Source organism: Rhipicephalus sanguineus, chromosome 3, assembly GCF_013339695.2.
Source record: "Rhipicephalus sanguineus isolate Rsan-2018 chromosome 3, BIME_Rsan_1.4, whole genome shotgun sequence".
Lineage (NCBI taxonomy): Eukaryota > Metazoa > Arthropoda > Arachnida > Ixodida > Ixodidae > Rhipicephalus > Rhipicephalus sanguineus.
This window is the reverse complement of record NC_051178.1, coordinates 71,986,603-71,999,339: the sequence shown is the minus strand read 5'-3', so window position 1 is coordinate 71,999,339 and position 12,737 is coordinate 71,986,603.

The following is a 12,737-nucleotide window of genomic DNA, read 5'->3' as shown; positions in this document are numbered from 1 at the left end:
GGTCCAAAGCACGAGAACTCGCCTCTGCGGCACCAGAGGAACCAATTGCAGTGTCAACAGAGATGGAGTTAGGTAACCATACAGGCATGCAGAGAGAGCCTGCTGATGAGCAAAATGAGGCTTTATCGACGGAGTTAGATCATAACCTAGAGGGAGAGCCAACCCATCAGCAAAATGAGGCTTTATCGATGGAACTAGATCAGGGAGAGCCAGCTGACACTCACACAAGCAAAAAGGGGACTGTCGCCGGCCTCGAAAAACTTTGGTTCGCTAGTACGATTAAACAGGGAGTCGCACGTTCAGTACGCACTGAAAGGGAAGAAACTAGTATCGCTTCTATGAAAGAATACAGACATACGAGCGCGAGCGCCTAAGGCGTATAGTGTCACTCACCTCTGATATTGACTGAGGGCTTCGGCTGACTTCCTGTCTCACCGCAACTTCGAGAGAGAGAGAGAGAGAGCGAGACATAACGTTTATTTACATCTGTAGAGAATGACGGGGGAGGAGGCTTTGGCCTCTGCCCCCGTTCATCCCCCTAGCCGTCGGCCGGAATCTCTTGGGACTCGGCGGCGGTCAGGGCGAGTTCGATGACTTTACGTTGTTCTTCGGAGTCTTGGCTGCATAATAAAGCCTCCCAGGATTCTACGTTTCGGCTTGGATCGTTGTAGGAAGGGCAGTTACAGACCATGTGCACCAGGCCTGCAGTGCTATTACAGTGCGCACATAGGGAATTAAACACTCCCGGGTGCCATTTAATGTACAGGTGAGGGTTTGGAAACACCCAGGTTTGCAGTTTTCGCCACATAATTTCCTCTATTTTGTTCAGCTGTTTAGCTGCCTCTGGAAAGGTCTTACGATGGGGTTTATAATGTGAGGTGATTTCATGGAATCCTGTGGAGAGGGGTTGCTGGAGTGGAGGCGGTGAGTCATCGGCGATCGATCGTAAAATGGGCCCTCGGGCGATCGCGTGCGCCTTCTCGTTCCCCTTCAGACCTTGATGGGCCGGTGACAATATCAGTGAAATTTGCTCTGCGGGTACTGGTCCTTGTCTCAGAACTTTGGCAGCTGCAGCAGAGATCCCCCATATCATAGTTCTTAATGGCTGACTTAGAGTCGCTAACAATCACTCGTGTACCCCTTTGTGTTATTGCCAGAGCAATCGCAAGTTCTTCTGCCTCGGTTGCGATTGTGTTTTTAAAGGTGCAGCACGAGACCAGGTCCCCACTCTCGCGAACTTCGAAAAATATCGTTGGCGTCGGCCCGAAAGAAAGCAGCTTGACAGTGACAAACAGCATGAAAAACAAGAAATTCCTGGTCTTACCTCTTAACACCGAAAACATTTGCCGCTTTCAAATTTCATTTTCAAGGGGTGAAAATGGAGTCTAGAAACGAGAACATTTGCAAAATGGCACACACACCCCGAATAAATACGAATTCTGGCTTGCAGTTCTTAAAATATTTTTAAGTCAGTACCAAGGAGTAATAGCATATCTTTTGTTCACACTACTTTTGCATGGAAGAATATTAATTGTAAAAGTGTAATTAATTATGTCCAACGAGCCACGCGCCGCGCCAGCTGCTCAGTGCCATTTGCTTTTGTTTGCACACCAGCCGCTAAGGTTGATTTCTGCTGCTCACTCTTGGAGTTTGAGTAAAGGACACTCCGGGTGACGAAGGCAGGAGTTTTCAATGACACTGAGCAGTTCGCTGCTGTGTAATCTGCTTAAGTAATCTCGCCGACGAACGCCCTCTGCCACGGAGGAAGGAAACCCTCTCTGCACAAACTCATGTTTCCCGATGTATTGTCAGATGGCGTCCATATCTCACGCAGCGCCTCCTCTATCGTCTTTTACACGGCATTTGCAGCGGAGCACGCAGATACGCGGCCAATTTTTTTGCTTCACCGGTGGTTCTGTTCTTTGGAGCTATTGCATGGGGCTTTAGCCACAGCACCGTCGATGATGCCGTATGCACTTTCCTATGGGTGGCAAAAAAAAAAAAAAAACACGTTTATTTAATGTCATTTTTATTTTTCGATTGGAATTTTTTTGTTGACATTGTTTTTAAGTTACTTTCAATATATTTCCTTCTAAAAGTATTTATTTTCTGAAGCTATTGATTTTTACAAACAATGTACTGCCCCATTCCATGGTGGGTTGCGCCATGTCTTTGAGTAACAATGAACCAACTAACCTGTAAGAATATCTCGCGCCACTTTCTTCCACGCGATCGCTGACCAATCGCATGTAGCGGGAACAGGCTATAAATGGAGATATCATAATCATTAGAGTATGCGGCCTACAAGGGAAGAAGAGGAAAACACAGGCGGCACGTACGCGACATTCATTTAATTCATTTTAATTTATTTTTTTCACAAAGTCTACTGCCGCACGCTTCGTGGCCGATCCCCCGTAGTGGGTTGAGCTATTCCCCTAAGGAACCAACCAACCAACTATCCCAAGCGCATGCACCAGTTCGCTCAGGCGACATGACCTAGCAGCAGCGTCGCCTTGAAGTCGTCGACTCTTTCCTGGACTTCGAGCGGCACCCAACCGTGAATCGGCGTCCGTGGAAAGAAAGCGACATGCGCCAAAAGTATGCCGCAGCGGGTCCCAGCCGGCAGGCTCCAAAGTCTGTCACTACGAGATTCTTCCACAGGACGGCCTCGATGTTCCGACTGACGGGCGAGGAGAGCGCTATCGTCGATCAGTGGGACCGTCGGTGGGTGCTTTGCGCGACAGTTGCTCTGATGGCGCTCATAGTCTGCGCGTTGGCCGTTATCCTCTATTCCCTACGAAGTAACTGCCAGCTGGGTACGAGTACGGCTGCAGCGGAGGACTCGATACGCTGGCGAAGGGCGGCGGAGACCGTGGCAGCGGCGACCGAGGACGACGACAAAGAAATGTTCATCCGGCATCCGACGAGTCGCCGCCAGCGCATTGACCCTAGCGAAGACGAGCGTGGCGACACAACGCCAACCGACGAGCAGGACTCGAACGTGACGGCTGTCGCCGAAAACGACAACGAGCAGCAGCGATCGCCACTCAACGAGATGGGCAGCGCCTTCGAATGGGGATAGATACGTGTGAACGTAGTGATAAGAAGTCAGTGAAGACGTGACGTCAGCGCAGCTGCTTCGCGGTCGCGATGTACTGTTTCTCCACCAGTCTTATAACAACGCCGCTGACAGTGCACGGGAATTGAAGTTTAGGTTTGTGCGCGTCCCCTTAAGTGGAGCATTTTTTCAGCTTCCATCCGATGATGCGAACACTGCAATAACTATACTTATCTTGCGTGTTGTACTGTGATTGCATTTTCGTTAACCTCACGTAGCGCATTTCATAATTTCGATGCGAATCGACATCACTAAATTATAAACTTTTAATAATTACCAACAAATCCTAGCCTGTTGGTGATGTCATCCTACATTGGTGCGTGCCCAGGTAACGGCCGCATATGAGAAATTGCGATTATTGCGGCGCGCAGTCATGGTCTGGAATAGTTAAGTTTAGAACAGTTATATTCATCTATAATAGTTATCGTCCGGAAGAGTTATATTTTGCTGCCAATAAATAAGAAAATATATATTACGATGATGGCCTCATACGTAGTTCTTGTCTGCGTTTATACGTATTGAAAGGGGCATTTGGCGCGGCCCATTTTGGTTAGGCTGATAATGCGTCATTATTACTTTATTTCTGTGTATTGATGTTCATTTTATTCATTTAGCTTTAAACGCCTCTACATTGTTATTATTAACGTGTCTCTCTGAAGTACACGCTCTTCATTAAAGCGCTCCTCACCAGGTCGGGGTATTGCAAGCGTACAAGCGTTCCGTGGTGGTCGTTTCTGCAAAATATAGCACGCCTGCGCTGCTCGAAAACAGTCGAAGTTTGACACAAAGGACCACGCACCCTTCTCCAAGAACACATGTTTCAGAGAGAGAGAGACCATGCAATAGGCGCTTTTCAAAACGTCACTAACGGCGTTCTGCTGATTCTAGCGAGGACGAGCGCAATGATACATTAGTCGACGAGAATTGACTCGAATGTGAAGGTCATCGAATGTGAAGGTCAACGAGCGTTAGACACCACGGCTAAATAGGGAACTTCATCGTGTTGGAGTAAGTTCGCGCGAAAGTGTAGCAATACTGGCATTGCCGTGAAGGAACCATGAGCGAACAGACGCTTTGCGGTTGCTCGGACTGTTTCCCCAAGTGTATTGTCATGAAGCAACAATGCAGTGTGGGTTGCCGCTAAGGGTGGTGAAACTTTAGATTAAAGTATATCCTTATAAATGCAGCGTTTCTAAGGCCAATTAATTCCTGCGAAGCGAACACCGCATAAGTCGCATTCGTATGTTACCTCTATATTGTTCTAAATGTTTACTGACCCCTGTGCTCGCAGTCTGTAGTATTGTACAAGTCGATGGCCCGAAATCGTGGCCTAAAATAATAATTACCAACACAAATGACCGCTATGTGATGCTTTCCAACATTGCGGTGAAAGCAACGACCACATGTTTCAAATCAATGTCCTCGGGGTGCCAACGGCAAGTCATGAGATGCGAAACTTAGAATATCAGGAGCATATATCATTTGCTTTGAAAAGTTTTGTGGTAAGAGCGCAGCAATGAATACGATAGCAGCAAATTAGAGCGTTACGTCAAGTGAGGCTAGTAGCTAACTCCTTTAGCATCCGACCTGGCAGAACTCAACACAACGTTGGCATAAGCAAACGTGGCCACTGCAGCGAGCGAAACGACGTCCGTACTGTCCATCGTTTCAACGCAAACGGAGCGGCGAGAGCACAGGACGAACTAAGGTATGAGCCGTTACCTGATCCCTGTAAAGACATGACAAACACGCCCGGCTACTCAAAGTACACACTTGTTGCTGGAACCTCACAACCTCCCCTCTCCGGGACCCCCCATGGCCCTTTAGCGCGAAGGAAAGGAACCGGCGCGTTTTCCTCTCCACTTGAGCCACGAACGGCAGCTGCACTCGCACACTTTCACTCGCGCATAGAACATGCGACGCACGAGACGATCTTATCGTCCTTTGACATTACACGAAACATCACGGCAACGGCGACAGCAAACATATGCCGCAATAAAGACAACTGAATTATGCGAAAGGCTGCGAAGTTCGTCGTCGTGTTTATGCATATTGAAATGGCCCAGACCTCCGTACATTGCTAGATTAAGCTCAAACCGATATTATACTGAGTTTGCTTTAATCCGGTGTACAATGAACGCCTCGACAGTGTCACGGCCAACAGGCCACTGTAATGTAGACGTGTTGTAGACACGCTCTGCTTTAATCGAAGCCGGAATGCAATACAACTTGTCACGACATGCAAACAAGACCAATGTTCAGGGGAAGTATGGAGAGCTGGGCGAGTTGGTTTGAGGACATTCTTGGAAACATTTCGGCGCGCACACAAAAGACGAAAACGAAAGGCGAGAAGACAAACGGGCGCCCGTTTGTCTTCTCGCCTTTCGTTTTCGTCTTTTGTGTGCGCGTCGAAATGTTTCCAAGTTCAGGGGAAGATTGGGTCTTCAAGTGATGAACAAATTGTTCGACAGGAAAAGCCGCTGGAGACACCGTTTCGACAAGTGGATATGCCTTCATGAGGGCAGCAACTTCCTTTCTTAGAATAACAGAGAGTTCAGCTAGTTGGTATGTATTCATGCTAAAAGACTGGGTGTGCAAACACGGACAAAAGATAAGTGAAGACACCATATGGTTGGTCGGCGTTTGTGGAGTCTTGACTTCTCTCTTGTGTCCATGTTTGCACACCCACTTTTTGAACATGCCTCTCTTAGCAGCGTGTTTATGTACCCTTTGCTCATCCTCCCCAAACCTCAAAAGTGAAGAACGCGCGCATGAGAAATGAGAAGGAACGTGCGCATGATCACTCGTCGAATCGCGTGTGACGGGTGGTGTTATAGATGTAGTGTGTCACAGAGTCCTGAAAGGCCGTGGCAAAGCGCATTTTCAACACTTGCTCAGGAACGAAGCCAGTCTCGTCGCGATGAGTACACTGGCCAGTTAATGTAATTTGTCGCGTGTTGGCATTGAGTTGGCACTGCACTGCTCACGTAACCACGAATGTTCTACCACGCTGCTACTAGATAAGTAGCCTGTTCCACTAATACCGTCACGTTTTCGTTATGCTATTGGAATAAACAATTGTTGAAATAAGTTTATTTTGGGTTTTGTGACATGGCACGTTTCCCGTCGTGCAGGGGCGTTGGCAGAAATTTTTTTCGGGGGGGGGGGCACCTCCTTGATCTGTAGTGGGGACGAGCAGGCAGGTGTGGTCGAGTGTCATTTTCTGCTCTGTATGCTATGGCAAAAAAAAAAAAAAATTCGAGGGGGGGGGGGGCACGGGCCCGGTGTGCCCTAACGTGGCTACGCCCCTGCCGTCGTGTGACCTAGGAGTTTCAGAATGCCCTCGTATGTCGTATCCCGAAGGCGGACGTTGAACCCACTGGAAACATCGCATGGAGCATGGAGCCCACGAGGAATAAGAGGCGAGCGAGCGACGTCACTGAACAGAAATTATACTGATGATCATTTTTGGCAACCATATAGTGAACAAGAACGATGTCTACCTAATAACAGTCTGCGGGAGGGGAGCGTGAATATACGGAGCACCTCCTCACGCGGCTATTACAACGGCGCCCTAGAGGCGGCACTATGAGACGCACATAAAAAATAAGCACTACATACAATGTATTGACATTCTAAACGTGTGTTTTGCTAGAAATTGTTACTTTCTTGTTTTTTTAGAAACCATGTGAACCACACCAATTTGCCATAGCCGCACTTTATTTGGCCTGGAGATTTAGATAGGAAAGAAGGTTATTTATGGAGCACGGCTCCGAATAGGCGCACAGCATCATGGTAGAGTCCTTGCAGTGCTGCATATACGGACGTTGGCGCATTACGGCCAAATGCGCTCTTGGATTGCTTTTCAATATGGGGGCGCGCATAAATCTTTTCGAATAGGTTCACTGTAAAAGACATAAACGATCAGTTTCATTCAGTCTATCCAAAAGTTCTTCACAGTTTTTCACAGTTCTTCACAGTACAGAGCTGAAAATGTGACCGCTGAAAGTTTCAATTGAACGAAAAAAAAATCAATAACATAACATAAAAGTGCATGTAGATGGACAAGTAGACTGTACTGTTGTTGCAAACAAAATGTACTGTTGTTGCAAACAAAACAAATGTATGTGCGCATTTTTATTTCTATGCTTGTGCATCAGTATAGTTATTGATAAAACTCAAGCACCCTCTGTGGAAAGGGTCTCAAACTAACCTCGGCTAGTGGGCCGCAATCACGAAATTTAATCCCGCAAGAGCTGAGAGAGTAAAACTTGTTGTTGGGCTATTTGGTGCATGCTTCATAAAATTACAAGACGCAAACCACCAAGATGTGGCTAACTCTTAAGAAGTAAGGAAGAACACGGGTCTGTAAACTAGTGAACTCTGAAAAAACGAATCACTCAAACAATGAGAGTCTAAACTTTTGAGTTGTCGCTCCCAAGCATCGGCGCAGAAATTTTACACACACAGAAAAAAAAGGAAGTGTCTGTAGTCCTAGATTGCCCTCGAATGATTAATTCTTCAGGCAAATGCATAAAAATATTTTTCTGCGGACCCTTTACTTATCAAAAATAACTTCACTGTTGTAATTATTGCCCCCTTTCCGTCCCAGCACCCCCCTCCCCCCCCCCCCCCCATAAAAAAATAGAGAAACGAAGTTTGATGTTTCTTACATGTAAAGATTGCCATGCAGAAGAAAACAGTTCTTCTGAGTGGCGTATTCATACTGGCTACTTCTGTGCAGCTGGAAAAGGAACAAAATGCACAACATTGTCAGAAGTGCAATATGATGTGGCTTTACCTAGATGCCTACACACACCGTGACTGTAACCTTTGGGTGTTTCTTGTCGCGTACTGAATATTTCCGTGAACTTCTCAGATACAGCCAAAGTTTACTGTCTCTCTGTCACGTAATACTCTCAGTTATCTTTACCAATGTTCAAAAAAAAAATATATGCATGTCTGCCTCAACGCCATGGGTATCGTGATCTTGAGAAACATGTATCTACTCTGAGCGAAACTTCTTGTAAAACTGCGGTTCTTACATCAACCCCAAAAATGTAAGGTCGTATACAGTACGGTTGCAAATATGTCATGACTGCATTATTTTTGTACAGCCCTAAATCCACAGTTCTTGTCTCTCTTCTCTTCTCTCTCAAGATGAAACCTTTTGGTCGATTTAATTCAAACTTCTTTGTCTTGCTATTCAGCATTTAGAAAAACGGCAAAATTTTACTTAGAAGGAACAATGACAAAAACTGGCGAAATTTGCTGTTCCTAAACGGGGGCTTAGGGACGAAACAGGTGTAGAAATCTAAAAAGCAGTTTCTGTTCTGAAGGCAAAGAAAAACATCACATTTGAGGAATTCATCTAGATTTACCTCCATACTGAAATTCTGCATTTCCCGTTTGATCCAAGCTTTAGGTTTACAGGGAAGGGCCCTGTCATGTCATATCTCGGATTATCGGGAGGTGACGGAATGACCTTACGAGAACGGATAACTGGGCTAGTTTGTGGGAACTCATGTGGGAATTCATGTTGTGGGAACTCATGCGCTTGTCCTGTGCACTTATTCTTCGCTTGTGTCCGTGTCTCTTTGCGCTACCTGCCTTAACAGGAATGATCTTGCGCCTCTGTCGGACAGTCGGCCTGTTTTCCTCTTTCATTTCGCCTTCGCTTCCTCCTTTTTCTTGTTGTATCGCGGAGACAGTGGGCGCCCCTTGAATGCAGCGTTAATTTTGCATTCAATGACGTCTTTTGGTTTTCAAGGCCATTGCTTGCTCACAGTGCCTCATAAGTTCCATCCACCCATTAAAACATGCCCTATCCAAAAACTGTGATACCATGCGGACAGTCCACTTTCTTGTGGACAGTGAAATGCGGCAGCAGGACAGAAAGCGGTAAATTAAATTAAGCTCGGCCATGAACTTGTTGCAATTAGCAACCATGTCTAATAAATTCACCTTCACCTTCTTCTTTCCGTCCTTCGACCACCTGTCACTAGAACCTTCTGGCTCAATGCCAAATACAGTCCCGACTTGTCTTTCAGAATGACAAGCCATATTTTATTACTGAAAATTATTAAAAATACGAGCCCTCTCCTCGGCCGCTTCAGTAGACCGCTTGTTCCATGGGTCGTGCAATTTGAGGCACCTTGTTCGCCGTTGCTGCCCTCACTCAAATCCTCCTTGTCGCTACCATTGCAAGCATCATTGCCAATGAACTCATGATCATCAGAATGTGAAATATGGGCATCGCTCTCTTGAATGAGTGGTCGAATTTTAGGGGCGAAGCTCCTTATGGCGGCACCCGTTCGTCCCCGTCGTAGTAGTGTGTAACCAGTCTTAAAAACGGAGGGGGCGTGCGCACATGAAGGCTCCCTAAAGACAATGCGCTGCGACAGTAAGTGATATATATCGCCCTCTCCTCTCCTACGCTTCCCCCTCTTTCTCGTCTCCTACGGTCCCCCCCCCCCCCTATCTTGCCTCGCGGCGCAGCGGCGCCGACGCAGGCAGCGTCGCGGCAGCGTCTTGATTGAAAAAAACCGACCGCTCGCGCTGCACAATCGTTCACTGACCACCCCGTATATATAGGCACTGGATTTTGACCTCCAAGGTAGTGCGTGTGTGCGATTTCTCCTGTGCGTGATTAAACAATGAAAATTCACAGCGTACATGTAAAATTAAAGTGAGCTGCAAGTCGTCATAACTCTAATCGAACCTTTAGTATAAACCCGCCCGATCTCACGTCGGTGATGATGTACTGGGCAGAATTCACGGAAGATTCACGGTTTACCGATGAACCTCCGCAGCTTCGCCCACTCATCATCATTCACTCCGTGGATATGCTGTGATTTTTTTCTTCAGTCAGGTTCTTCTTTTTAAGTGATAATGTGGTCTTTAGAACGCATAGTTCCCGATCGGGGACATGGACTTTAAACTGCTGTTAACCAAAATTCACAGCACAGATCATGCATTAAAATTAATTACAACTTGATTGCAGACCTCTCAGTTGTGCTGTCACACATACTGTGTAACAATAAACCACGAGAATTGCAAGGGAATGCTAATTGCTCACCACGAGGACGAAAAAGTTGATGTTTGCTGGGAAACGCCATTTTCAAACCCACCGTGCGTCATAGATGCAGGGGGGACACGGAGCTTAAGAAAAGTAAAGTTCTCTACGCGACAAGTTCAACTGGAAGGTAAAAATTGTTTGTTTCAGAATTAGCTTTGCTTGCTCAAATAAATTACCTCAGATTGGTTCAAGGGGACTAAGTAGGCTAGAACGGTTTCGCTGCCATAATTGCTGGATGAGGGGAGCATGTCGTAGGTTGCAGGTGGATCTAGCCTTGCGAGATAAGCAGGGAATTGCTTCGTCTTGTTTCTCCCTTTCAGGTTATGTGATAAGCATGAACACCTTTTAAAAGCGAAGCGCAGGTAGGTGGCCATAAAGGCGCGGGCAGCGCGACGCAACAGTCGACATGCCGGTGGCCCGTGGGCCATCACGCGTATGGTGCTGTGCCGTACCCTCATTCCACCATTCAACGCACACAAGGCACACAACGTCCTAATTGCACTAAAGAGCGTCGCACTCACCTTCTATCCGAGTTCAAACTATCTTGTAGCGATGCGACGCTACTGATGTTGTAATTAGCGACAACCGACGATGAGTTCGTACGTAAAGGAAATTTCATTCATCGTGCTTGTGGCAATGTCTTCGCATAGTTGGAAAGCAATTCGCTTCACTGAGGAAGTTCCTCTGGAAGCCTTCTATACTCACGGCAACTACAGCAGGGTATATGAGTTACACAGGCTTGAAATGTATAGGACGACAAAATAACTGCCAGCATGCGGGCTATGGCCAAGAAAGAAAGAAAGAAAGAAAGAAAGAAAGAAAGAAAGAAAGAAAGAAAGAAAGAAAGAAAGAAGGCAGATCAGGTGGTGTTGGGGAGGAGCGAGGGGGGGGGGGGGGCAGGGGGCTTTTTTGCTGTTGTAAGGGCCTGAAAAAAATAAAAGAAAGAGAGAAAACGGAAATATAATGTCGCACTCAACGTTTTCTGCAGGTGCCAGCGCTAAAGTAGGGGCATACGTACAAAAGTGACACAAAAACCTTTCACGCAAAAAGTGGCGAGTAGTACTGCTTTTCATACGTAGCCGAACTTGTATTGTCAGTGGAGTTGGAGAATTTCGCCCGTATTGTACGCGGGTGTCAGCAAAATGTGACACGCAGCATGATTCATTCCTCGAAAAGACAACAGCGATTTCCGAAGTTTCTCAGAAATGATTGTGAATGTTATTCAGCAACAAATATGGGAATATGCTGCCTTCCGTCAGACGTTTTCTCTTTTTATCCGGACGGAATTCCGACCTGACATGAGAGCGACTGAAGTTCTCTTGCACGTTTCACCAACAATAGTTACCATTTCGGTCACAGGTAAGAAAACTGTATTACCATCAGTAAGCACTACAGAGGGGCGCTTACTTCATCCGTCTGGTCTTTATTTATTTTCTTCTACTCCATGCGTGGCGTAACGAGCTGTGCTAGAAATTATGAAATCAACAGATAACGAAGCCAAAGAAGGTATAGAGGACAGTATTTGCACTTTTAAGTGAAGTTTCGTAATTATGATATAATTATAATGAAATTAAAGTGGACGAAAACACAACTTGCCGCCGGTAGGAGCCGATCCTGCAACCTTCGGATAAACCGTCCGATGCTCTACCAATTCAAATGAGCTAAGGTGGCAGTCATCTTCCTATACACTTTATTGGGCATTTCCGCGCATGCTGTCGGAGGAAAAGATCTTAGGACACTGGCCGAAACCATCCTCGGCACGGAAAGCTTTGAAAGCGTTATTGCGCTTTTTGCGCAAAACTAATCTCATAGACAGACTTTAAGCAGTGTCGTTTATCGTACTATTGTTCTTTTTTTTTCTTTTTGTAACATCCCTTTTCTATCATCTTTCACTCCCCCTTCCCCTTTCCCCAGCACAGGGTAGCCAGCCGGTCTGAGAACTGGCTAACCTCCCTGTCTTTCCGTTTTTCTTCTCCTCCTCCTCCTCCTCCTCCGCGCATGCAAACTGCGAGCGTTAGCCAGCGCCGTGATGGGTACACACTCACGTGTACCCATGATGGCGAGTGCAGAACACTGTTTTTGCCAGCTAGCGTCACCTAGCGCGTGACCTTTTTCGAGCTGGCAGCTGACTAATAATTCCTCGCATACTACCCGCATAAAGAATGGCGAAACGAGACCCTCGCTATGAAAGAAAAAAAAGAAGGGTGCCAGAAGACCGTGCCACAGCAAGAACGCACGAACGAAAGCCAGCAGCTACAGAGACCAGCCCAACCCTTCTCACTAACGGCGACACAAAAACGAGCCCTTTCTTCCTTCCTTCCTTCTTCCTGTTTTGCGTGTAGAAACTCATTTATGCTTAATTTCTTATTGACTCTTTACTTTACACTGAGCACTGTGTCATTTTGGTGGGTTTTGGGTTTACATGGGGCATGCGCTTTGTCAGGCTTTTATGCCTTTTCGCCGGTCCCCTAGGCAAATTGTACCTTTCTTCATTTTCTTTTGCTTTTGCCTGAAATAAACTTCAAACTTCAAGTAATTTAC